The 24103-nt window shown below is 38.1% G+C and overlaps 1 long non-coding RNA gene across 1 annotated transcript in view; it reads left to right on the top strand.

Annotated features, from left to right (window-relative positions):
- The window catches only part of LOC122796009, a 347771-nt gene that overhangs the window by 23432 nt on the left and 300236 nt on the right, over positions 1-24103 (top strand). Inside the window, exon 2 of the long non-coding RNA XR_006363883.1 lies at positions 17833-17910. This is a non-coding gene — a long non-coding RNA (uncharacterized LOC122796009). The remainder of the gene's footprint in view (positions 1-17832; positions 17911-24103) is intronic.

The following is a 24103-nucleotide window of genomic DNA, read 5'->3' as shown; positions in this document are numbered from 1 at the left end:
ATAGCAGCAACACACCAAACAGCCAATGCCTTTCTTCACTTTATTGTAAGATCTGTTACCTCGGCAGTTCACCTTCAAGGATCACAATTAATGACTGCACACTGTCAGCTTTTATAGTGAATATTCAAACAATCAATAAAACAATTTTCCAATTAATACAAAAAAACAATTTAAAGTGACCTAGTGAATAACAAATTTAAACTATGCATCTAAACTAATTTATAAAATACAATGTTATTATACTTCATATGTGAATTGTTTTTAATAAAATATATTTATTTCATGTATATATGTATATATGTAAAATATTTGCTTATTTTTATTTATTTATTTCCTTCCAAACTCCATCATATGCCCAATTCTAAATTTAAACCAAAAGGCCTTAAGGTATTAAACTTAAGAATCATCCTTGTCTCTAACTCTAAAAGTTTATTGGTGATGTTGTCACCACTATAGACAGATGGTCTCCCTAAAATTCCATATTTTAAACTATCAACCTTTCCCTCATGCATTTCCAAAAAATGTTTAGCTACAGGACTGAGCAAATTTGAATTACGAACATCCCTCAAATGTTCCAGAATCCTAACTCTAACCATTCTTTTGGTTTGACCAATATACCAAGTATTATGACAACTACAAGTCAAGGCATATACTACCCCAATGGATTTACAATTGAAATGATGTCTAGGGGTATGGGTGATGTCATTGATAGAACTAATATTAATAATCCTATCACAAAGACTACAAGAATTACATCTAAATGTTCCTACATTAGCGACCTGGGGGACTATTTTATTGCAACAGTTGTTATTTAATATATCCTTCAAATTTTTTCCTTTTTTAAAAGAAAATATAATGTGGTATGGAAACAGTTCACCTATGCCTTCATCCTCACATACCAAGTACCAAAATCTTCTCACTAAAGTAACAAATTTTTCAGAGAAAGTTGTGTACTTGGTCACAAAAAAAAAATCCTCCACATTTCTTTCCTTTGTTAAGGATTCAGAAATATCACATTCAAAATTAGTGAAATGTCTATCCTTCTTGTTATTCATAACCTTAACCATTGCGTCTGATAACTGTTTTGTATCATACCCTCTTTCCGCTAATCTCAAAAAAACTTAATTTAATTCATAACCCACCTCATTCTTCATGCTTGTATGGGAATAAATTCTTTTAAATTCCCCAAAGGGTAGAGCTTTTAACAAATGGGGGGGTGCATGCTAGAGGCATGCAAAAACATGTTAACCGACGTACTCTTTCTGAATGGTCTGAACTCAATGACATTATCTCCTATGAACAAAGTTAGATCCAAATAGTTAATTTCGTTTCTACTTGTTTCGCAGGAAAAAGAAAGATTATGTTCATTGCTGTTCAGAGCCTCAAAAAAATCACAAAATTCATGCATGTCCCCCTTGCAAATAAAAATTAAATCGTCAATGAAACGCTTGTATAAGACTACCTTCTGCTTGAAAAATTCAGTGGGATATATAAATCTCTTTTCAAAAAAATCCATGTATATAACAGCATACGTGGGGGCAAAAGCTGCCCCCATTGCCGTTCCCTTGATTTGTAAAAAATATTCATTATTAAACATGAAATAATTATGTGTTAAACAATACTCTAATAATGAAATTAAGAAATTAGTTCTGGGTCCTTCACCTAATGTATTATTAACGGCCTCTAGCCCCCACCTTTTATCTATATTTGTATAAAGAGATTTAACGTCAATAGTCACCCAATAATAGTCGGAATTCCAACTTAATTTTGAGATGACATCAATTAAATCTTGAGTGTTGCCTATGTGGGCACTGACTTTCTTTAAATAAACTTTTAACTGGGAGTCCAAAAAGATGTTAACATTCTCCATAAAGGAGCCTATCCCAGAAACTATGGGTCTCCCAGGAGGCTCAACCAAATCTTTATGGATCTTAGGTAAAGCATACAATATAGGTGTGGTAGGGTCTTTGATATACATCTTTTTAACATCACCCTGTGAAAAAAATCCTAATCGCTCTCCCTTTTCTAATAAAAATAACAAGCCTTCATTGTATATTTTTAGGGGGTCACCTTCAAGTTTTTGATATTCTTCACCATTGACAAGTAATTTATAAACCATCCTACAATAATTGGGTTTGCTTAAAATAACCCAATTGCCCCCCTTGTCAGCACACTTGAAAATATATTGGTCTTTTAAACCCTTAAGATTTTTTAGGGCTTGCCACTCCTGCCTATTCAGGTTGAAATGTTTCTTTCCCTTACAAAATTCCTTAAATGATGCCTCTATTTCTTTAAGAAGCACCTTTTGAAAAATTGTAATTGCTGGAACTGAAATTGCTGGAGTAAAATTACTTTTGACATTTTTAAACTTTGGCATTTCCAACTTGCCATAACCAGTCATGTAATTTACATTATAAACTCTATCGGTTTCAGAACATGATGAACATTCATTATTTTCTTCAAAAACACAATCATCCTGTTCATAATTGCATATAGATAAATTCATAAGGCTGTCATCAAGTTCAATCTCTCCAGAGTATTTAACATTTTCTACACCTGAAATACGCTGGTTAACAAATTTTTTATAATAAACTCTAAGTAATAATTTCCTAATAAATGCTTTGACTTCCAAGTAAATGTCAGCGAATGTAGGAAAAAAAGTAGGGACAAATTTGCTCCCTTTGCTTAATACGTTAAACATATTATTGTCCAAGTGCAAATCAGACAAATTTACACATAACAGTGGAGATGCATTCGAAGAGTTTCTATGTAAACTTTCTGTCAAACCTTCACTTGTAACGACCCTTACGGCCATTTCTTCCACTCCTTCCCCTGTTCCGACTGTCATTTTGAAAATTCGCATTGTTAGTGGAATTAGAACTGGAAGCTTCACCAACGGTTTCGGAAACATCCCTATTCGAAGCCCGGCTGGCTGTGTCAGTCCTAGCAAAAGAAACATTTTTAACTACAGCATTGTGTTCCGTGGACGAAAAAGAGGAAGCCGAAAACATTTCTTCGTTTGGAACCTCGTGTCCAACTCCTTCCCCTGGATTGGTTGCGTACAGGCTCACGCTGCCAGCTGAAAATAATGCCGGTATCATAGTCCTTTAAGTCCCGGACTAGTTTGGCACGCTTTTTAAGCACTATATCAGCTTCCAATTTACTCATTTTTTCGTTGATATCAACCATTTGAACTCTATAGTTAACTTCAGCTAAGAGTTCATTCTGTAGCGTAGAAATTTCTTGTTTCAATTTGTCATGAGTTCTTTTATTGCGCTTGACTAGCGTGCGAAGCCAACCCAAAGTACACTGCAAGGATGTCTGTTTCCACTCCTCCAATAAATCCGACTCATCATCCAAAAAAGGTGCAGCCGGCAACTTGTCTACTCGAAGCCCCCTCGGCGTGACATTCAGACTAAGATATTTTTCTAATAATCTGGTATCAAAATAAAGGGCGACCTCTTTAGCCATTAATTTATTCAATAGAACAAAACGACCATCTACATCCACATTACCCCTTAAATTCCAGGGATCGTTGTTAGTTTATTTTCTTTCACGTTCTGACACCATCTCCAAAAACGATAAGGTGTCCAGAGCGGAGCTCCGTTCTGAGCTTCCATTATGCGACATAAATGGAGTATAAAATGCAAAATTGTTTGAAAATATACCAAAAGGTTTTAACCTCAAGAGAGGCACGGCTTGGAACAGTTGACAAAACACAGCAACAGCAAAAAAGATAGCAGCAACACACCAAACAGCCAATGCCTTTCTTCACTTTATTGTAAGATCTGGTACCTCGGCAGTTCACCTTCAAGGATCACAATTAATGACTGCACACTGTCAGCTTTTATAGTGAATATTCAAACAATCAATAAAACAATTTTCCAATTAATACACAAAAAAACAATTTAAAGTGACCTAGTGAATAACAAATTTAAACTATGCATCTAAACTAATTTATAAAATACAATGTTATTATACTTCATATGTGAATTGTTTTTAATAAAATATATTTATTTCATGTATATATGTATATATGTAAAATATTTGCTTATTTTTATTTATTTATTTCCTTCCAAACTCCATCATATGCCCAATTCTAAATTTAAACCAAAAGGCCTTAAGTTATTAAACTTAAGAATCATCCTTGTCTCTAACTCTAAAAGTTTATTGGTGATGTTGTCACCACTATAGACAGATGGTCTCCCTAAAATTCCATATTTTAAACTATCAACCTTTCCCTCATGCATTTCCAAAAAATGTTTAGCTACAGGACTGAGCAAATTTGAATTACGAACATCCCTCAAATATTCCAGAATCCTAACTCTAACCATTCTTTTGGTTTGACCAATATACCAAGTATGTATTCAGAGGATCTTGTAAATCCAGCAGTAGTGACACCAGTACAGAGTGTGGAGATATTGGGTTTGAATCCCAAATCATCAGATACTCTTTTCCCCACGTTTTTCAACATGGGTTTGGGGTATTGAGTCAGCTATACCCATCTCTCTCAATTCAGTGCCACTCTCATACCTTCTTTGACACTAATGTCACTTATCTTGGGCAATGAATTCATCTCTTTGCTGGATGTCCCTGTTTCCTCTTGCCTTGTTTCTGTCTCTCCTAGATTTTCTTCACCAAATCATCTTCTGCCTTCTTTTCCATATGCCTGAACCACTCTACTCTGCTCCTTTTGACAATCTCTGCAATAAGAGCTATTCTCGCTTCTGCTCTGTTGTCCTCATTTCATTATCTGTCCCACAATGAGCATCTTACCTCTCAACTGTCCACATTTTTGTTGAAAGTTCAGATTTTTATCTGATCCTCATAAAATGTACAGTTTTCTGGCAAATCCATGAGGACTAAAGTCATTAAATAATGACATATATTTGTGTTCAGACTTCATGTCCTTCTGAAAATGCATGATAGCACAGATCCTGTCATTCTAGGAACTTTCTAAGTTTGTGAAAGTGATGTTTAAAATCTCTCCCAATGTTTGGATCTTTTCACCTTCCTTGGCATTCTTCCAAAACACACTAACCCTGACAGTCTGTATCAGTTGACCTCTGATTCTAGAGCTGACCTCTTCATTCTGACTTCCCGTCTCCTCAATCATTCCTCCTAGTCATTTGAAGGTGTTAAATTGTTCCACCATTTTCTACCTCACTTTTTAGTTTCTTCAGATTTCTGCCATCTGCTGTCATGACAACTGTCTTGTCTGAACTCATAGGTTTATAGTGGGTTACTTGGTTAATGGCCCTATGGCCTTTACAAGCCTAGCCATGTAATAACCCAAGTACCCTTATTGACCATAGTTAGATAGTCATTGTTAGCAGAGTGATTCTGTGATGAGCACCGATTTCCCCTGTCCATGAGAACTCAGTTTCATCCCAATTGTCTTTAGTTTTGCATTCCATTCCTCATCATTTGCTGACATTCCTGTTCAAGGTTTGCTTGTAGTGCCACATTGTCAGCATATAACAGCTTTATTTATCTGTTTCCCTACCTGTTTGTTAATGCAGTATGAACACCAGAGGGTTCAGAGTTGAACCTTGATGCACACTGTCACAAAAAGTGATACTGCCATCCCAGCTAGCTGGAATTTTGTAAATAATGATATATCATTTGTGAATATTAACCTGATTTATATGGAAGTGTAACAAAAGGGAGATACTGCCAGCACAGCTGTCTAGAATTTTATAAATGGTTATGTGTCATTTGTAAATATCAACATGCTTCATGTAAGATGATTGTGTTACAGATGTATTAGAACTGTATGTCATATTGTACAGACATGTTTGCTGAATAGATACTTTGTAAAGTACTGAGCAGAAATGTATATACACTATTTTAAGTGTTTAGATGTACATATTTTAACAATGGAAACTGCAACACAAGAAGTTATCTTCAGAAGAATAGTTGAGATTAAATTACTTTATGGCTGGGCCAAAAAAGAGATATTATCTTTAAGTTTCAGTGCAACAAGAGACATAATGTCTAGAACTAGGAGTTTTTGTATTGTCTTTAAATGTGGAGGAATGTAAATTATTTTACAACGTCCACCATTTGCCCAAAGATTTGAGGTCCATGTATTTTCACAGGTAGATGCTGAATGCTACCAGCTGCATCAGTAGGGGGTTTCACCTGGGATAGAGTCAGATAAAAAGAAGTGATGTCATTCTGCAAGCTAACCCAGCAATGATATTTGGGCTATTAATTTAATTTAAGAACTCTCTGAGAGAAAAACCTGGCATTTAGTATTTTGCCTTTGGCCTGACAAGAACATCCACTCACCGCATCTGCCTTGTTGCTCTGTAAGTAAGTTAACTAGGGTACAGTAATTTCTCTTAGATACAGTCAGGAATATAGTGAAGCATAGCTTAGATGTTTCCTTTATTTATTTGAGACTGTCCTGCAATGCTGTTTTAAATATGTATCTGTGATTTCGAACTCTGATGTAACTGTGATTATTTACTGAGTATTTTCTTGTTCTTTTATTATTTGTTATTAAATATATTTGAACCTTTCATTGTGGGTGATATTTATGAGACATATTTAACTTCTGATAGTACTTGCATATTTATTTGGTGACACTCTGGGCCATTCCTAATAGCCTTACTCTTGGCCAAACTACCATTTAGATTAATAGTATCATTACACAGTAAGATTGAACACTCTTTGTTAATGGTCTTAAAGTAGCTGATAAGGACATGGCTGGTATCAGTGATAACTACCTTGTAGTCTGGGCAAAAGGAGGCATAGCTAATAAAATTATGCCAGCCTTTCCCAGGTGTGCGTGTGCGTGTGTGTGTGTGTGTGTGTGTGTGTGTGTGTGTGTGTGTGTGTGTGTGTGTGTGTGTGTGTGTGTGTGTGTGTGTGTGTGTGTGTGTGTGTGAGTGTGTGTGTCAGCGTGTGTGTGTGTGTGTGTGTGTGTGTGTGTGTGTGTGTGTGTGTGTGTGTGTGTGTGTGTGTGTGTGTGTGTGTGTGTGTGTGTGTGTGTGCATGTTTGTGTATAAACCAAATCTCTAAGAGTGTGTGTCAGCCACTTGGGCAGGGAGAGGAAGCACTGGTTGGACAGAGAGGGTGTTGGAAGCCCTGGTTTGGCCAGTCATCTGAGATCTCAACTCTATAGTTGTGCCAGTGGGGAGTCTTATTGGGGATCTGGAGAAAGAGGGAGAAATCAGCCCCAGACTGACTGTGGTCTCTGTGTGCTCTTAAGGGAAATTGTACTTTACTGTGTGTGTACTTGTCATCCCTCCCAATCTATGTCCCCCAATGGTGCTAGTGGTGAATATTCTGGGTCCATGATTACTGTTGCCAGTGGTGGGGTGCCACACACACCCATTCTCTTTAAGAACCTTTGTGTGAGTCCAAACATTGTTCATACTTGTGTCATCAGGTCCTAATGCATAGTCCACATATATTGTACTAATGTTTCTGAGACTTCACACTAACCCAGAAATACCCAAATCAGTTTTCTTTGGACCTTGTTATATCCTTTCTACAACTCTAGGAATGTCCAGTTGGACTCTTTCTTTATTTCTAGCTTCTTCTCCACTATTTGTCTCATTGTAAATATAGGGATAGTTGTGATACATCCTGATCTGAATCTGAATCCATAATGAGAGCTAATAGTTTACCATCACTTCTATGATTCTAGGGATGGAGTGAGTGAATGAGTGGATGATCTTTGAAGGAGAAAAACAGGTGTATTCCTTAAACATACTGTAAAATGAGTCTACTGCTTTAGTATCTGGTAACTTCTGGGTGTATGAAACATGCATTCCAATCTCTTTTTCAGGCTGTATCTATGGTAAAACAGTGGCTCTTAAAGTAAGAATGGTGCTTCAAAGAGTGTAAGCATTTCACTTTTGATCTCTAGTCACTGTTTGTTAAGGGTTTGCATGTCTACTTCCCAGTAGTATATTTTCCCTGCATACTCTGATTTCCTCACACCTTCCAAAACGATGCTGGTGACTAACTACTTTAACCTGTCAATAATCATTGCATTTATGCTTGCTCTTGTGTCCAGGACTGTGACAGAAAAGGATCAGAACTGAATCTATTCACTTATCGGTTTAATAAATGAATAAATAGAAAAGCACTGAGTCATTTCTAGGGGTAGGACTTCCTGGTAATGATCATCATCCTGGTAAGCATTTTGGCCATTGGCTACATATAATTTGGCACGAGCGTGAGAAGGCCAAAATGGTCCTTATCCCATGAACCAGGCTATTCATAGACTTAGTATGTAGTTGTATAAATACACAATGTGTTAAGTATGCCATCAGTTATTATCATGACTCATAGAACCAAATCATGGAAATAAATGTGGATGAACAATGCTTTCTTTGAAGGGGAGCACTGGGATTCATGGTACATGTTTTTTTACCGTGTACACTGAAGCAGTGAACTGAGTCATGATGTAACATGATAACACTGCACAACATAGCTTCTTGGGAAGGTATGCTATCTCTGACATATGTTACCAAATAACTGTTTCCTACTGCAATGCACTACATTATCATGCCACACAGTAATTCATATATATATATATATATATATATATATATATATATATATATATATATCTACATGTAATCTCTCTCTCTCTCTCTCTGTATATATATATATATATATATATATATATATATATATATATATATAGATATATATATAATTTTTAAATCATTAGGCATGCCAGCAGAGCAACCCTCCTTCCCCTAATATAGGAATGAGGAGATATAGTATTGTGAGAGCTCCCATATGAAGAACCTTTAAACATTCTTTAGTCGGGACAGGGACAATGCGATTATGGTAGCATGTTATCCTGATCCCGAGGGAACTCCATTGTGAGTAGGATTTTTCTTGTCATGCAATATTCATACAAATGATTTAGGTTCATAGTAGGTACTAGGTTATCGGCCCTAAGGCCTATGTAAGCCTAGCCAGCAAGGTTCACTTGCTTTCACCACCCATGCATGCTATTTACCTGTGCCCCTGTTGAGCAGGGCCACCGATGTGATGCCCGGGGTGAATTTCCTATTGCCCATCCACTCATCAAGATTTTTCTTGAAGAGTGTTAGTGGCAAACTCAAATCTAGAGGCAGGTTTTGGTAAACATGGGTGAAAAATAACCCCCCCCCCCCCATTTACAAAAATATAAAGAACTCAGAAATCTAACAAAAAACACATTATTAAATACAAAAACACTTCTACTCTAACCCTCCTACCTCTCAAAGATCAAATCTCAAAAAATTCTGGAACTCTTTTAACCAAATACTACATCCTGGGAATCCTTCCTACCCAATCCCTGCCCTAACAAGAAACCCAAATAATGTTTTTCTAATTTAATGCTGTTGTTGTTGATCTGAGGAGGGAGATCAATACAGTCAGATGTACTACAGCTACGAACGTATGCAATTCTATTCCTGTATCTTATGTGGTCAGCCTGTATGCAATGGGTGTAATGTCATCTTTTGCAATTGTGCTCCATGCACAGAACACTATGGTTGCAGAATAGAATGAGGCCACATGCAACATCATGCAAAATGCTACCCAATTGTGCAGCATGCTTTAGGGTCCAAACAAACTGCTCCATACTAGCATTGCATCATATGACACAATGTTCATCAGTCCCAAACATCATGGGCATTAAAGATCTCTGCAAAACAATGTCACACTGGAGCTAATTACAACTTTCTTGATGTGCTCCTGGGAATCTATATTTCATTCTCTCTAGCTCCAAATATCTTTCTTCAAATGAGACTTCTTAGAAAGATACCCAGAAGGTTTAATATTGTTATGAATAATAGATGTTAAATGGTTGATTTAGTGCCTGAGATTTTTTATTTTCTTCACTGATGGCAGAACAGTGTTTCTTGTTACTTCTATTGACAAGAATTAATATCCATCCATGTAAAACCCCTTTTTCTTGTTTTAGATTATCATACAAATTATTCTGAATTGTATTTTTTCCTCCAGATGGCTCTTGGCAATGTTTTAAAATTAAGTTCTCATACCTTACCTATTTTTGATCCATGTGACGGGTTAAGTTTAGGTTAATTATTTTATATCTACCCACAGTCATCATCCAAAAAACTGAAATTTTGCATTTTTTGAGATTAAGTCCATTTTAGGATGTTTGCTTGTAATGCAGTGTGCTCTTCAGCTGTTTGAGTTACTGTTACATAAGCCAAATATGCTTCCTTCTTTTGTTTTCTTTTGCTGAGTTATTTAAAGGATAGTTACTTGAACATATCTAAAAAATGTTTCACTTGTTTTTGCATATGCATATAGTACTTATTCTTTTACCATGATACTTCAAAGATACATATTTGACATAATCCAAAATCATACAGCACCTACATTCTAGAGTTTTATCACACAGAGCATGAATAGTGAGCAAAAAAAATAACTTTTGAGATTCTTTTGCTACTCATTAAGGATGGATAAGCTGTTGTTGGAGAACAGTTTTCCTAAGTAAATCAACATAACAAATCTCTGCACTGAAGCTCCACCTCCTGCCTTCATTTTCATGGTTCATTTGTAATTGTGTTCTCAGATCACTAAGAACCTGACCTTAAAACATTTTGTTATGACAGCTGCAGTTACTGCGTTTGTTTAGGAAAGGCAGACAAGGGCCCTGTGTTACTGCTCTGCAGGTATGTTTAAGAAAATTCTCATTCTATGTTTGCACACGTCTAAGCCCTGGTCATTTTGGGTTTATCTATCATTTACACATTCGTAGAGAGAAATGCAGAGAAAACACAGATAATTGTGAAAGAAACAGTGATAATAAAGCCAGTCTGAACTGCCAAATCTGCATAAAACAATGATAATACTTTTACTAGTATCAACCAGCAGTTATTTCAGTAAACAGCATTCCAGAAATATGTAGCTCATGCCATTTAGGAGGCTATGTTTGGTGTGTGTGTGGGGGGGGGGGGGGGGTGAACAGATGCTTATCTGCAAAAGAAAGAATGCAACATATTTATGTTTTTGATGAATGGCTGAATAATACTTATATAATTAAATGATTAGGTCTTTAAACTATAGAAATAGTTGAATTTCATCATTATAAACTAACAAAGAGAGACGTGTGAGCAGTTCTCTGAATTCAAATAATGACTTTTTAGGTCTAACTGATTAAGAGGATAGAAGGACAGATGACAACCTGCATTGCATTTATAAATGAAATTTGTATACAGAATGCAGCAAGATCTGAACTCTTCCACAAGAGCTTCACAGTACAACGAGGAGTTATTGCAGAGACAGGTAAACTGCAGGCAGAATATTAAAGGTGCAATCAAAGAAACATTAATGATGGGGAGATTTTGATTAAATTACAGTCTGATGTGAAGTACATTCAGTTACACAAGAACACTCATTAATTAATGGCTTGTATGCTGTGAGTTGTACGGTAAATAATTAACATATTCCAGGAAGTCAGCCACTTAAAATTCATTCTATATTGCACTTGCTTATTAAGATCATTTTACAGACAAAGTTGCATTATTTTTTAAACATAGACCTTTTTGCTCCACTGGCTGACCTAATAATGAGATTGCACAACCCCAGTCGAGATACTTGTATTCCAAAGTCTAAAATGTGATTTGGATCCAGAACTGTAACAACAGAATGGACTCATTTCATCCATTTAAGAGAATGACATGCAATTTCTTTAAAAGCATCTGCATTACAGTAATACTGTTTCACATTTATTTTCTTTACACAAAAACAGAAGTTAATCGAAAATGGAAAAGTTTCAGGTTTGTTTATTGCTGTTGTTAAATATGCATGCATTGTACCAAGGTTGTATTTAGGTTTCAGATTAATGAAAACACAGTTTTCAATATACCTATATATATATATATATATATATATATATATATATATATATATTTTTTTTTTTTATATAGAAATTATTCACGAATACAGGTATAAACATATGCCAACTTCCACAGGAGCTAATGAATTGGAACTTGATGGTAAAAAACACAAATGGAAAAAAATCAACCAAAGTTCCAAAACACCAAAATCTTTTATGTAAAAGGAGATATAGGGTCAGATTCCAAACGCTATTTGCAGACAGTGCAGCACACTGAAGGAAGAATTCAGTGCTGTAGCTGTGGTGGCAGTTTCAAAAAATACACCACAAACACTCTGAGTACTTAACTATTCAGTGTAAGATAAATATAGATTATGCTTATGCCAGTCAGATTCCAAAACACATCATGCGTGCCCAACACAAAGTGCAATGCCAACTCTGTGTCCAAAATCCTTGATGTATGTCATGTCAGCAATGCAAGGAATGCCAGTTATTACCATGGAATATGACACAATCCATAATAATATTGACAAATAAATTGCTACCTGGAGTGAATGAACTGCAACTGGCTGCAGTACTGCAACGTATGGAGGAGGATGTGGCTGTGTATCCTAGAAGCCAGACAGCTAGACTGAGAGCAAAGCTGCAACTAACCCTACTGTCAGATCAACAAATCATTGACAGCTATTGCCTAGACAGATGGCTTGTGCAGGGTGTGTGCAACATGTCTGTGTAGACTTTGTGATGCCCTTAAAACAAAAGTGTGTGTCAGCCTGGATGTACTGGCATCTGGGACATTCCCAAGGCACATGGGGGATGCTGTAGGAGTGTCACAAATGGCTGTCAGTCATATACTGTCAAAGTTCTTAGTAGCAATGTGCAACAAGGTGGATGAGTACATAGACTTTCCATGTATCGCCATGGAGTGGAGAACTGTTATGCACCAGTTCTATAACCTGACAAACCTTTCACATGTATTTGGTGCAATAGACTGCACCCACATCTGTATTAAGACCCCAGTTCATACATTAGCAGCAAATATAGCAACGTAAAGAGCTGGCTATCCCTGAGCAGCCAATTTATGTATGCAGCAGATGGCAGCATAACAAACATCATGACAACACACCCTGGAAGTATCCATGATGCTGCCATGTGGAGGGGAAAGTGCTCTGAGGGCTGCATTCCAGCAATGTGAAATACCTGAAGGAATACAACTGAGAATGTACAGGAACACATCTAGGATTTCAGCTAAGGTCATCCCTCCCAACATTATCTATAATGCCAATATATGTGTTCACAATCCACAGCAGGTGACTGTGGTTATCCACTCAAGCCGTGGCTAGTGACCCCATACAGAGAACCATTAAACCCTGCAGAAAAGACTTACAATAAAGCACATGAAATAACATAAGATACCAGTGAGCATGTGATTGATGTACTAAAAGGTAGGTTCAGACATCTGGACACATCCACGGGTCCACTGCAATACACACCTGAGAACACAGCACAGATGATAACTGTGTGTGCCATGCTACACAATATAATGACAGCACATGGCAGTCTTCCAGCTGTAGGTGTGGGTGAACTACCCCAAGAACCCCAGATATCTGAAGATGACATCCTACAGCTATCAGAGGAGGAGCAGTAGGACATGGGGCAGAAGACACAGATGTGGGCAACAGAGGGAGTGACTAAAAGTCCAGGCCCAGGCAACACAGCAGCATCTGACACACAATTCTGAGTCATGACAAGTCACACATACATATGCATAGAGTAAACATTGACGTTCAGGTGTTGCCCAACCATAACAGCACAGATTGCATCTAATGGCAATTACTCAGTAAATGTACACACTGAGCATCAGACATAACAACATAATAATAACATATAACAGTATGAACATATACACATCTATTCTAATGGCCCCCTATTGATTTGTCAACAGCTTAGGCTGTCAAATATGTATTCATCGACACCTAAGCATCAAACGCTTAAACTAGTGAATGGTCACATCATCGAATTCTTTCCTCGGGAAAGAATTTGCTTGGCCATTCTCTGGGATTTGCCCTATCCCCAATGTAGATCAGTCTCGGAGTTGGTATATTTAGTTAGGAGGGGTGTGGGGGGTATGGGAGGCAAAGCCCCCCACTATGTTTGGGTGTGTCTGTTTATTTTATTTGCAGATGGCCAAGTGAATTCTTTCCCTAGGAAAGAATTAGATGATTTGGCTGTTCACTGTTTTTAGCTTTTGACACTTAGGTGTTGATGATTTTTTATTCGACAACCTAAGCTGTTGATGTTATGATATAGATACAGTCTAACATGGATCAACTCAGGCCACAAGTGACACAGGTATGCATACAGACTCATATTGGTGTATATGTGTATGGCAAAAAAACAAGGGGCACGTATGTGTGAACTCATTCTTATCTGTCCACTATCAAAAGATGCAAACAGGAAAACAACTCAGGACATAACACATAACTTTTGTCAATATCACAAGTGACATATATATAAGCCACGGTGGTACATCGGTAGAGTTGTTGCCTCACAGCAAGAAGTTCTCCTGTTCGATTCTCGGCTGGAGTGCCTTCTGTGTGGAGTCTGCATGTCTTCCCCGCGGTCGAGTAGCCTCCGAAAGACATGCGTGAATGGGTGTGCCTTTGCTGAAGGTTGGGCGTCGGGCTGGCAACTTGGCACCATAAAAATCTACTGCCAATCATTAGCAAACCAGAGTTCCACTGTGGCGACCCCCTAACTGGGAAAAGACCAACAACAGCAAGTGACATATATGAATGCAAAGTAGGGATAAACTAATGTACTAAATGGATTCATGTATCTCAACTGTACAGGTTTTTGCAGAATGTCCAGATTTTTGCCTCATATTTTTGGTCAATTTTTTATAATACTGTGGTTTTCTGGCAAATCATTAAAGACTGAAGTTAGAAAATAATGACAGACATTTGAGTTATAGACTTCATACCCTTCAGAAAATTCATGCTAATGCAAAACCTGTTATTCTATCTCTAAGTTTGTAAGAGCAATATTTAAAAATTTTCCCTATTTTTGGGCCTTTGTCCACCTTTTATTTATAGCTTTGTCCAGATTTCTTGATCTAAAAGTTTGACAAGTATGAATAGAGTCACCTATGGTTAGTAAAAATATCAGACTCCCATGGCATCAGACTTCAACACAACTAAAGACATTAACATGTTATGAGACTGACACTCTAGGGCATAGTGGATGCACTGTCACTGTTACTGTAATACAGTGTAGGGCACCCATGCTGATAGTTCACACATCCCTCTGGTCTTCCCCTACCATGTATGGAAAAACTTGTCTCAGTTTGCTTCACAGAGGAGATTGATGGTGTGATGTCAGCATGTGGTGATACACTGTGGAAATAATCATGACTGTGAGTTTACTTTCTGGTCGTGACTACTGGACTCACATCCGATGGTCCAAAAGCAGAAGTGTGTGCATGTTGCAGCAAAGACATTGATGCCTGATGGCCAAAGTTTAGTCTGCTGAGAGGGGGCCTGCCTATCCTATGTGGCAATTGACTAAGCACTGTCAGAGCACACAGAACCCTGTTTGTACTACTGCACAGCTGTAGTTCTGTCGTAGCCTGGGATTCAATGAGCTATGGTGGAGATAACGTACTTTCATTCCATGCAGCCAATGATGCCATTACCTTACTGTGTCTGCGCTCCTGTCCTTCATGCAGCACATCCAGATGGTGTGCAACACGATGTGTGGCATGGGAAGTGCAAAGATGACAGATCCATGACATCGTTAGGAATGTTCATTTGCTTGTAGGAGTAGCCAGACACCCTCTGACATCAGGCCCAGGCATACCAGCTACACGTTTACATCCTGCATCTACTGAGATGGGAAGTGTCAGCATATTGTGAGGAACTGTCAACATCACCAGCAAACTCAACATTGGGCTGCGATCCACAGGCCCCATCCTGTCTACCATCCAATGTCCCCTCATTGACAGAATGGCCTGAGAAGTCTTCATCTACATCTGAGGCTACAGCCGCATCCACATGACTGTCACCATCTGGGCCAGACTGTATCACCATGTCAGTGTCCTGTATGCTAGCGGCCATGCTACCATAGTGATAAACATCAGATTCCACATTGTGATCAGTGGATGGACTAATAGAGGATAAAGGTAGTTGCAATGCTAAAAGAAGAGATGGATGACACTGGTCAGGAGAACGTGCTTACATTGTATACTGTATATCATTAATGACATATGCGACATATATCTCACTGCAATATTACAGATAATAATGATTTACTTAAGGTATTGTCTGTGTATGGGCTACAGAATCTATATTACAGGGAGTTGACAATTATGTTTCTTATCCAACATACATGGCACATGTGAAGAATACAAGTATAATGCACACCTGACAAGTCTTTGTGGGAAGATACTGCTGGAGGAAAGGAAGGAAATGCAACTGTTGTAAGGAAACAAAGTCATAAACACAGCATTCTTAATCACATCCTTGTCATCATGGACCATTTCTGCAATGTTAAAACATACGGTAGGCAATACATACATACCATACCATTTGTGGATAGGATGCTGATGTAAATTGTCCTATGAATGGGTAGAAATACATTGTAATAATGGAGGACAACAACAGGAATAACTGCAATGACATATATGAAAGAAAGGTAATAGCACATGAGTGACACCCTCCTGATGTAGGGAATTCATGTGTTGTAATGGGGACACTGCAGTGGTAAAGTAAAGACAAAGCCAACATGGTCATGTATGCAGGCAATGGAATAGTTACATGATGTCATATACAACATAGTAATAGGGTCTGCTTATACTCATGTGATGTACAATGCACCTGTTGGCCAGCTGTCCCTGTGTAGAAAAACAGTAACATCAATTTCATGCAACACAGGTTTGCTACACATTGCTGCAACCTATGAACACATTGTGGTATCATATCTGGTCCGTATGTCAGTGCACCTGCATAGCTTATTCCCCAGAAGATGCACCTGAAGTTTACAGTGTGCAGGAAGTATCCATATAACAGGAAACAGCACTGCCATGACATGAAGCTGAGGCAATAACAGGTTATGATCACAGTAGCAGTATATGGAAACATTCACCTGTCATTTTCTGCTGTTGTGCAGAAGTGGATAGTCCTGTGAAAATGAATGCAGACAACATTACACATGTTGATTGCACTATGTCTGTACTGCAGTTGTGTGGCTACATGGCATTTCTCCTACTTTGATTATCATCACCCTGCGTGAACCCACGTGTATGATGCAATTTTGCTGCTGAAAGACAAAAATGACAATACATGAATATGCATGCAAAAGCAATATGTACTGATTGCTCTATATGCATTAATGTTATGCAGAGTAACATATAGATATATATGTGTGGCCTGGAACACTTGCTTTTATCCTACCCTGGGTATGCGGTGCTCCCCATTTGCTGTATGCAGTGGTCCAAGACCATTCACTGTATGCAGCGGTCCAAGAAACTATGTGATCTCATCACGGAGTGTCAGTGGTGGGCCACCACTGGTGGCAACCCTCGACCTCTCATACTGGTGTACCTTGTTGGCTGCATGGAGGATCATGTCAGAGCAGCATTGGTAACAGGCCTCATGAGATCTTGTGACATCCCACAACATTGATCATCTTGGCGAAGCTGATCAAGACTTAATTCCTCCATACTGTATTTCCTGCCCATCCAAGGAGTCTCCATCCATGTTGGGCAACATAATCTATTATAATCTTGTTCTCCTGTGAGGAAAAATTGTCAACCCTAGGTCTGTTTTGTCATCTAAAAGACAGTGATATGCAGATGTTTAAATTAATGTGGAGGTCCACATATAGAGATGATCATGTGTATGGAGATGGTCTTCAAGACAAAATGTTGAGAACTTAAGTTGAGTAGTGTATATCACTGTTATTTGAGAACTACATCATTCATACTTGTTATTTCTTTTTTGCAGGTGATGAAGATATGATTCACAAATGTGCCCTGTGCATTGAGTGGATGCACAGGCTGGAGGAGCAGGAAAGCTTTTGAGGTATGTTGATTACTTTGTTTTTGTAAATAAAATGTATCTGATCCTTGTTACAGGATTCGTGTTGACGTTACTATGTATATTACTTATAATGCAGAAATACCCATCATGCATCAGTAAGGTAAATGCAATACTCACACTTTATCTGTGTTTACAAGTCTGATTTAACTAAATATATCTTTAAATATCATTTAGCGGCAAGGCATGTTTTCTGAATATATGTTTTGAAATGTAGGCCTCAACCTCAGTGGCAGTCATTTATGTGTAACTGTCACAATGATGATGATGTGGACTTTTCACATACAAGTTTAAAGAATGTGTCTTCTATTTGTAATGAATGTGTTGACATGCTTGTGTGTGCAGACATGGTTCTCAGTGATCAATCTGTTGTACATAGTCTGTCTGTTCACATACTGAAAGTGTGTCTGTTGTGTCAGTGTTCAAACTGTGTGTGGCAGATAGTGTCGCATGCCCTTCAGTTCTACATGGGTATCACATCTGCTTCCAACACCTTTGATAGCTTGGTTAAAACTCCCTGGCACTAAAGAACCTACAATGGCTCAAATTCCACCATCAACTTCAACTTTCCCAATTCCACATAACTCACTTCATAATCAACAAACCCTCAGCCTGCATTCCCTATCCAATCATGTGTTATTGTACACTTCTTCTCACCCACTACATAGCACAGATCAACATCTTCTTCAGATATAGAAACCCAATAAAACACTTGGTAAAGTATTATACAAATTTTCAGTATCTCACATTTGGAGCAAACTCCCTCTTAGCATAAGAAGCATTACATACTCCAGTAGTTTCAAAAAATAATTTAAAAAAATCTCTAACTCTTGGAAATGCCCTTGTCAGGACCCCATGTAAACCCACACCTCCTGCTTTGCTCCTAAATTCTGCCTCTGTTATGATTTATTTGGCTACATGCTAACACCTTCATTATGTTATGTCTTAAAACAACATACCCTAATTTCTAATCAATATAACATGTATAAAGTTATATCTCACTGTAGGTTTAATGTGTGTAACTTAGTTTTGTTTAAAAATTTTCTTTTGCCTCGAATTTGTAACCAGATATATTCATTATTTCTCTTTCTCTCTCTGTCTCGTTGTTTTAATTTACTGTTTATTTTACATAATTTATATTCTTCTTTTTGTATTTGGAGCTTTTCTCCTCAGGTCTCCACCGAGAATGGGTTTTAGCTCAGTTGGACCAACCCGGTAACAAATGTCAAATAAATAAATAAATAAACCCGTGTCCTGCATTTAGGGATACTCGTGCACACAAACATGTCTTTCCAACATTTCTAAATGTCTATTATACAATCAGTAAGCAGCATCATTTTATCTGCGTTTTGCAGGTCAGTGATTGCTAATAAATATCTTCAGGTCATGCATACATTTTAGTCCAGCAATACTGTTTGAACAACATATACTTGATTTTCATGTGTCACAGGCTGTGTGTTTAGTACTGAATATTATTACTATTGTGTCATGTTGTATTCCTTAAATTGATGTGGAATTAGCTAATGACCACGTTGTCTGGCTCATTTGTTTGACATAGTGCTTTTATATTATCCTCAGTATTGCCATCTCACTCTGTCTTCATTATAACAATGTCATTTGGTGGCTGTTCATATGACTCATTACATGTACATGCACATGGAATGCATTTGACTTTCACACAGTAAAATGAATGTTCAGGGCACACATGCAAGGGAGAAAACATGAAAATACCAATAATCTGTCAGACAGTCAGCTGGACAATTTACTAAGGTATTGGTCAGTATTAAACAGTGCTGGTTCCAATACTACCTTTATATATTGTAATTTTCCCAGTATTGTTTTGCAAAGTGTATGATGGCCATAGGCTAGATTGCTGTCTATGTGTGTCCCTTAGTCCCTGACTACTGAATTAACTCTAAGGGGTGTGTTGTCAATATGATAGTCCACACCTGGTAACTATTATATGTATGTAAAATTTAGTTAATTTCAATGAAGTACCTCAAGTACTATCCCCTGCCCCTTCTTCCCCCAAACCTACCACAAATACCTGGACATTTCAAAGATCCAGGAGGACCAAAGGCAAACAGAGAGGAAGGGTGAGGTGAAGATGAAAGAGATGGTACGAGATAAAAATTGTAGTATTGTTAATCTCAGTGCTTTTAAACTAAATGAAGCTCATCTTTCTTTCCTCGGTAAAGGTTTTATTTATTTATTTACATTTGTTGACCGGGAGTGTCCGACTGGACGTAGGTCCATTTTCAGTGGAGGCCCAGGTAGAAAACCTCCACAGTTAAGATTTATAGAAAATAGTTACATTGGATTTACATAGCAATTAACAATTTGATCAGCATAGCAATTAAAAATTACAAACATAGTTACAGGTGAAGAACATAGTACATCAGTAGACAACTAGAATCTTTATCATCTGCGAAGAACATAACAGACATTAACAATTGTTACAATAAGAAGTTCCTGCTGTATAATAAGTAGTTAGGCTTATGAGCATCTGAGCTTGCTATAATCAAGGTAGTTAGTGGGGTGGAAAGAAAGTTAGTGGGTGGATGGGGTGGGTGATATTAGAGTGGGAGTTGCAAGGGCATAGCCAGCATGTTTTTAGGTGCACTTTTAGTAAAGTTTTTAAGTGGGTGCATAATGGTACAGAGGTAATTGTGGGTGGGAGGGAGTTCTATAATTTGGCTATGGTGCAAGAGAATAGTGCTTCACCAGCAGAGTTATTGGCTTTAATGACCTGTAAGTAATTTTTGTTGCTGGATCTTAGTGGTATGGTGGTGCGATAGGGTTGGAGTAGATTCTGGAGGGATGGGACTTTTAGTGAATGGTTTACTAGTTTGTGGGTGAGTGCGAGTTGATACCACTGAAGGAGGTTAGGGAGTTCAAGCCAGCCCAGTTCAGCAAGTGAGAGATAGTGGTGACTACTGTAGGATGCCCCTGTGGTGAATTTGGCGATTTTGTTGTAGCAGGTCTCGAGCTTGTTTAGATTGCATTGCCTTAGGTTGGTATATATTGGAGAGGCATAAACTAGGATGGAGATAAGGTGGGAATTTGCTGTTGAAATCTTTGCTGCTTTGGTGAGAAGTTGCTTATTTCTGTATAACGCTCCTAATTTTTTGTGGACTTTTTTTATGGTTATAGATATGTGAATGTCAAATTTTAGTTTATTGTCTATTTCCACTCCTAGCAATTTGGTGTGTTCTGTTGGGTGTATAGTGGTGTTGTCTTTTGCTGTGATGTTAAAGTGAGAGTTGTTTTGAGTATGTTTGGTGGGTTGGAAGATGAGTAGTTTAGTTTTTTTTGGGTTCAGTAGTAATTGGACATTGGATAACCAAGTTTCCACATAGGAAAAGGCTTCCTGTGTGACTTTTTGCAGTTTGGGTAGGGACTGGGCTGAGCAGATGATGGTTGAGTCATCTGCGTATTGTATGAGTGTGCCATATTTGGTGGCAGAGGCTAGATTATTGGTGAAAATAGAAAAGAGTAGGGGGTCCAAGGATGGATCCTTGGGGAACCCCTATAGAGACAGGTAGTTGGGGAGATATGTCATTCTGCCATACAACGGATTGTTGGCGGTCAGACAGGTAACTCTGAAACCAGTTGGTGACTGATTGAGAGAAGGATAGGTTATTGAGGACAGAGATTAACTGCTTGTGTGGGACCATGTTGAATGCTTTGGATAGGTCTAGGAAAGTAGCAGAGGAGAGATATCCATTGTTTTTATGCTGAAGGATAGTGTTAGTAAAGGAGAGTAAGGCAGTGGTGGTGCTATGGTTTGGTCGGAAACCATGCTTAGTATTGGAAAGGAGGTTGTTAGTAAGGAGGTAGTCTGAGACCGGAGAGTGAATGCATCTCTCTAGCATTTTGGAGAGTGGAGAGAGAATAGCTATGGGGTGGTAATTGGTTAGTTCTGTGGAAGGGCCGCCTTTGTGGATGGGAATTATATGTGATACTTTCCATAGTATGGGAACAAAGATTGATTAATCAAGATAGATACTGGGTAGGCTAGAGCATCAGCTGCGATTTGTAGGTATTCACTTGGGAGGTTGTCTGCTGCTAATTTGGTGGGCTTAAGTTTAGTTAAGAGTTTTTTTATGTTGGAGGTAGGTACAGGAGAAAAAGAGAAGGCAGTGGGGAGATTACTAGTTGAAGGTGTGGGTTGGAGGGGAGGGAGGTTGTGTTGTCTAGCTAGTGATAGTATGGTTTGTATGAAGTGTGTGTTGAATGAGGTCATATTTTCGGAGGAGTGAGGGATGTTAGGAGGAGGGGTACTGACTTTACCTGGGTAGAGGATGGAGTTTATGGAGGACGAGAATTGTTTGGCGCTGTGTTGGGAGGAGTCTAGGGCAGACTGGTAGTATTGGAATTTGTCCTGTTTTATTAGCTTTTTGACTCTATTACGTAGTTCTAGGAAGTTCTGTCTAGTTGAGGGGGTTTTGGTTTTGTGCCAGTGCTCCCAAGTTTTATCCCTGTTTTTCATTTCTGACTTAGTGGTTTTCTGTAGCCATGGGGAGGGTTGTACTTTGGTTTTGGAAAGTCTTATGGGGGCATGGTAATTAAGGATGCTCAGGAAGGTAGTATTAAAAAATTCAACTGTGTCATCAACACTGAGGTACTTTAGAGGATGCCAGTTAAATTTTTTGAGGGATGAGATGAATGTGATTGGGTTAAAGTTTAGTTTTTTACGTATTTACTGGTAGATGACAGGTTTAACTTGGTATAGGTGTTTTTTGAGTAGGAATGTTGGGGGGTGATCACTGAGGCTATCCAATAAGCAGACTGCTATATATGACTGGGTGCTCTTAGTGACTAGTATCCAATCCAGGGTAGTGTGCTTGATGGAGTTTTTATTTATCCTGGTTAGCGACTGGATTAGTTGGGTGAAGCCATGAAGGTTTAGATGATGGGTTGGATGGTTGCCAGACGAGGATTGCCAGTCAATATTGAAATCACCTAAAATTATAGTTTCTTGGGGAAGATGGTGGGTAGTCCAGTTGAGGAGATTTTCTAGTGGAGAGATGTTTTGGCCAGGTGGGAAGTAGCATCCAATTATGTTGATGGTTTTATTTTGATTTATTTTGAGGTTGGTAAGTATTATTTCTTCATTGCTTATTTGTGGAGCTGATGATTTTAAGATCTGGATGTTTAGATGCTGTTTAAATATTATAGCTATACCGCCTCCTTTCTTGTTTAGCCGGTCTACTCTTAGTATGCCGTAACCAGTAGGGAGGATTTGCTCCCTGGTAATGTGAGGTTTTAGCCAAGTTTCTGTCAGGATGACTATATCTGGAGAGTGCAAGTCTATGGTGGCATGGAGTTCATGGACTTTGTTGGATATTCTTCTAATATTTAGGCTTAGTAGAAGGATATCACTTGTCTTTCTATTGACTGTGATTTGGGAAAAGTTGAGGATTCTAGTCTGATTATGAGGAGTGGGGTTTGAGATGGCGGGGCCAGGGTTGGGGTGGATGTCTCCACTTAGGGCTAGTTTTGATATGCATGAGGTTTTTAGTTTTCTTAGTTTTTGAATGTGTTTGTTTATTAGGGAAACTTTATGATTATGCTCTGTGGGTCATAGGTATGGTGAGAGGGTTACTATGTTAAGTTGTAGGGATGCTTTTTGTTTGAGTAATATAGTTGATAGAATATGTGGGTGGTGCATAGGGATGGTTCTTGAGTTGGTGGGAGGGGAGCTGAGTGAGGGTGAAACATGAGTGGTGGTGTGAGCAGTAGTAGAGTGGTAGTGGTTGAGTGGGGGAATGATGGAGTTTTGGTAGGATGTAAGATATGCAAGGAGAGTGTGTTAGAAAAATGTGTATTTGAATATATGAGAAATGCTAGTTTAAAAGCAAAGTAGTATATAATGCATTTTTATTCTATTAATCATATAACAGTACAAATTAATTCATGTGTAAATGTAAGTAGTTTTGAAACTGCAGTGTGGCTTGAAGCAAAGCTGATCTCTGACCCTGGCAGAATGCTAGCTTAGCAAGTTTTAATGTTTATGCTTTTCACAAGTGATTATCTGCTGGGTCAGGAAATTAAATGTGTGAAATAATGAAATTTTCTGCTCTTTCCTGTTGGAATGATTTGGCCTTGTATATGTGTTACTAAGATAGCACGCAGCTGTGTGAGAAAGTGTAACAGAGAACAAAGACATGCATTA

This window comes from Protopterus annectens, chromosome 2.part2, assembly GCF_019279795.1.
Source record: "Protopterus annectens isolate FY-2018-M chromosome 2.part2, PAN1.0, whole genome shotgun sequence".
NCBI lineage: Eukaryota > Metazoa > Chordata > Ceratodontiformes > Protopteridae > Protopterus > Protopterus annectens.
The sequence above is the reverse complement of the archived record's forward strand: the minus strand, read 5'-3'. Positions and strand labels throughout refer to the sequence as shown.